Source organism: Odocoileus virginianus, chromosome 28 (genome assembly GCF_023699985.2).
Source record: "Odocoileus virginianus isolate 20LAN1187 ecotype Illinois chromosome 28, Ovbor_1.2, whole genome shotgun sequence".
Lineage (NCBI taxonomy): Eukaryota > Metazoa > Chordata > Mammalia > Artiodactyla > Cervidae > Odocoileus > Odocoileus virginianus.
The window spans coordinates 37,091,298-37,096,175 of record NC_069701.1 but is presented as its reverse complement, the minus strand read 5'-3'; positions in this window follow the sequence as shown (position 1 = coordinate 37,096,175).

Genomic DNA, 4,878 nt, shown 5'->3' with positions numbered 1-4,878 from the left:
TATAAATTTTTCAAAGTTGGTTTTTCCAGGAGTCATGTATGGCTGTGAGAGTTGGACTATAAAGAAAGCCGAGCAGCCAGAAGAATTGATGCTTTTGAACTGTGGTGTTGGGGAAGACTCTTGAGAGTCCCTTGGACTTCAAGGAGATCAAACCAGTCAATCCTAAAGGAAATCAGTCCTGAATATTCATTGGAAGGACTGATGCTGAAGCTGAAACTCCAATACTTTGGCCACCTGACACAAAAAACTGACTCACTGGAAAAGACCCTGATGCTGGGAAAGATTAAAGGCAGGAGGAGAAGAGGACAACAGAGGATGAGCTGGTTGGATGGCATCACCAACTCGATGGACATGAGTTTGAGCAAGCTCCGGAAGTTGGTGATGGACAGCGAAGCTTGGCATGATGCAGTCCATGGGGCTGCAAAGAGTTGGACACGATTGAGCAACTGAACTGAACTGAAGAATAAAGAATCCCAGGGGACAAGGCAGTCCTCAGGCCCAGAAGGGGTGCCTCTCCCACTGTCTCATCTCTGCAGTCAGTATCTCTTCCACTTCCAGCTCCTTAAGCAGGGTCATCAGCCCATACAACCCTCCTGGTGACTCACCAAAGTACACTATAACCCTCACATCTAGTTTGACCTCAGTGTAATCCCCATAATGACAGCTGACTTTGGCTGTTCACCAAGGTATCCCTAGGAGCCCAGAACAGTGCTTGTATAGAAGTTACTCAATAACTGTCTGTTGATTGAGCAAATATTTATTAGCTCTTTATCTCACTGGCTCCAAATTCCTAAATCCACTCTAAGTTAAATACTCATGTTAGCCTCCTCCACCTCCTCCAATAATGTCACTTGCTCTAATTCCACTCCTAGAATTTTGGCACTTAGCATTCCTGCTCAGGTGTTGGCTCCCACGAAAGGGTCTCCTGTTGTCTCAGGTAAGAATTCCTCCCGGTAGCTGTCTGCCTACAAAGGAGAACAGGAAAGATATATCCATCTGAATGCAGAGTTCCAAAGAATAACAAGGAGAGATAAGGAAGACTTCCTAAATGATCAATGCAAGGAAATAGAGGAAAACAACAGAATGGAAAGACTAGAGATCTCTTCAAGAAAATCAGAGATAACAAGGGAATGTTTCATGCAAAGATGGGCACAATAAAGGACACAAATGGTATGGACCTAACAGAAGCAGAAGATATTAAGAAAAGGTGGCAAGAATACACAGAAGAACTGTACAAAAAAGATCTTAATGATCCAGATAACCACGATGGTGTGATCACTCACCTAGAGCCAGACATCCTAGAGTGTGAAATCAAATGGGCCTTAGGAAGCATTACTATGAACAAAGCTAGTGGAGGTGATGGAATTCCAGCTGAGCTATTTCAAATCCTTAAAAATGATGCTGCGAAAGTGCTACACTCAATATGTCAACAAATTTGGAAAACTCATCAGGGGTCCCAGGGCTGGAAAAGGTCAGTTTTCATTCCAATCCCAAAGAAAGGCAGTGCCAAAGAATGTTCAAACTACCGCACAATTGTGCTCATTTCACACACTAGCAAAGTAATGCTCAAAATTCTCCATGCTAGGCTTCAATAGTACGTGAACCAAGAACTCCCAGATGTCTAAGCTGGATTTAAAAAGTATAGAGGAACCAGAGATCAAATTGCCAACATCCATTGGATCATGAAAAAAGCAAGAGAATTCCAGAAAAACATCTACTTCTGCTTCACTGACTACACTAAAGCCTTTGACTGTGTGGATCACAACAAACTATGGAAAATCCTGAAAGAGATGGGAATACCAGACCACCTGACTTGCCTCCTGAGAAACCTGTATGCAGGTCAAGAAGCAACAGTTAGAACCAGACATGGAACAATGGACTGGTTCCTAATTGGGAAAGGAACTATATTGTCACCCTGCTTATTTAAATTCTAAGCAGAGTACATCATGCAAAATGCTGGGCTGGATGAAGTACAAACTGGAATCAAGATTGCCAGGAGAAATATCAATAACCTCAGATACGCAGATGGCACTACCCTTACGGCAGAAAGCAAAGAGCCTCTTGATGAAGGTGAAAGAGGAGAGTGAAAAAGCTGACTTAAAACTCAACCTTCAGAAAATTAAGATCATGGCATCCAGTCCCATCACTTCATGGCAAATAGATGGAGAAACAATGGAAACAGTGACAGACTTTATTTTCTTGGACTCCAAAATCACTGCAGATGTGACTACAGCCAGGAAATCAAGAGGCTTGCTCCTTGGAAGAAAAGCTATGACAAACCTAGACAGCATATTAAAAAGCAGAGACATTACTTTGCCAACAAAGGTCTGTATAGTCAAAGCCATGGTTATTCCAGTAGTCATGTATGGATGCGAGAGTTGGACCATAAAGAAAGCTGAACGCTGAAGAATTGATATTTTTGAACTGTGGTGCTGGAGAAGACTCTTTAGAGACCCTTGGACCGCAAGGAGATCAAACCTGTCAATCCTAAAGGAGATCAGTCCTGAATATTCATTGAAAGACTCATGCTGAAGCTCCAATACTTTGGCCACCTGATGCAAAGAGCCGACTCATTAGAAAAGACCCTGATGCTGGGAAAGATTGAAGGCAGGAGGAGAAGGGGGCGACAGAGGATGAGATGGTTGGATGGCATGATCAGCTCCATGGACATGAGTCTGCACAAGCTCTGGGAGATGGTGAAGGACAGGGAAACCTGGCATGCTGCAGTCCATAGGGTTGCAAACAGTCAGATAAAACAACAAGCTGCATGCCAACTCTGGGCCCTCAGCCCTAGCCAGTGGAAACAACCCTGGCCTCATTACAAATGATAGAGCACAACATGAAACTGGCACTCTCCTCAGGCAGGGAGAAAATGCCAGTAGGCCACATGGGCTGAGAAGTCACCTTGGACCCACCGAGTGTTGCTTCCATGCCATTAGCAGAGTGTATATGTGTACATGTGTGTCTGAAAGGGGGCACTTGGGTTCAGTCTCATCCCTTTGTACTGTTTGTGTGTTTCTTTTGTTTCCCTTGACACTGCGTGGTTGTAGATGACTGGTAGTGGGGTGTTTGGTCATTTGGGGTTGTAACAATGACCCAGGGGTTTCTGGAATCCCCTGGGTTTCTGCCTATTTCCCTCCAAGTTGGTTGAAACTGAGGGCTATTTATGTCCAAACAGTGGTTACTTCCTCTGTCCTTTACTTCTGGCCAGGGGATCTCCTCCACAGGAAATCTTCACACACATTACACAGGTGGTCATGTAAGACTCATGACCTTCCTTACCACTATCTTAGGTACAAACCATGTCCAGGTAAATAGATAGCAAGTAACCAGCACAGGTACACAACAGTTTTCTTCAGGCTCTCAGAAGACTGATTCCTTTTCCCTGCGTTGACCCCACCTCCACCCAAAAAGGTTTCTTTCTCTTGGTTCCCAGGCATGGAGAGTGGAAGGGATGTGCACCCAATAGTGGCCTGAAGGTGCCCTGCGCTGGGACTCAAGCCGTATCCACTTGGTCAACTTTTACTGTGTCAGTCAAGGTCAGAGCTACATATAGGTGGCTCAAGAGTTAGGTCTGCCCACAACTGTGTTCGTTTCAATCCACATAGTGTATTCAAGTTTTTCAACTGTTGCCAACATTTTTATTTTAAAATAATTTTATTTATTTTTGGCTGCGCTGGGTCTTTCATTGCTCTGCACAGGCTTTCTCTAGTCGTGGAGAGCAGGGGCTACTCTCTAGCTGCGGTGCACTGGCTTCTCACTGTGGGGGCTTCTCGACGCAGAGCAGAGGCTCTAGGGCGCGTGGCCTTAGTACCTGGCTCCTGGGCTCCAGAGTACAGGCTCAGTAGATGTGGTATACAGGCTTAGCAGCTCCAAAGCATGTGTGATCTTCCTGGACAAGGGACCCAACCATTATCCCTGCATTGTAAGATGGGCTCTTAACCACTGGACCACTAGGAAAGCCCCACCAACACACCGGGAGATTTCTCAAGAAAATCAGATTGGACATTACCAGGCCACACTTCCCTTCTTTCAGTAGGTGACTGGCTGGCAAATGCCCTCTTTGGATGGGATAGGCATCCTCCTCAGATCTAGTTTCCTCTCTCCCTCCCACTCCCACTTCTTTCCTCTCTTTTCCTGCCTTGCTTTCCCAGGCCCTTGTGGAGTACTAGCTGATAGTAGATGCTCAGTAGTCCCGAGTATCAAAAATACACAAGACTCAGCCGTCAGCATATGGAGTAGGCTTTAAAATGGGGGTGGCCTTACGGGTGGGGGGAGGTATTCCATGCAGAGGGGATGGCATGATCAGCAAAAATGGAGACCAGAGAATGCAGGACTACAGTGATAAGAGTTGTGGCCGAGGGGTATCTCCCAAGAAGGCAGGTCCATTTTCAGGAACTCAGGATACCCAGTCCGACCCACTGGATGGGGGACTGAGGGGTTTAATAATTCACAACGCAGTCAGAATTTGATCAGCAGGAAGTGGATGGGCAGGTGCTGGGCTTTGGAGTCACAAAAACTCATCTGAGTGTTCGAGTCCTTGCGAGTCCACAAGTCGCTCCTGTTTCCTGGCCTCTTTAGAACTGGGATATTAATAACTGCTGTACAGTACAAGGGTGAGGGTTAAAGGAAAGCGCCAGCACGATGCTCGACACACAGTAGGGGCTGCGCGGTCCACAGTACCCGACCCACCCACGCCAGGCACAGAAAGGCCAACGGGCCTAGGAGCTCAGGAACCAAGGAAAGACACTGGGATTCGGTGCTCCCGCGGGTGGGGCGCCTGAGGCGGGGCGCCATCCCGGGTCTCAGTCTCGCGCGACCCCTGGGCAGTGTCTCAGCGGCGCGCACGCGCAGACCACGCCCAGGCCTCGGAGCGCG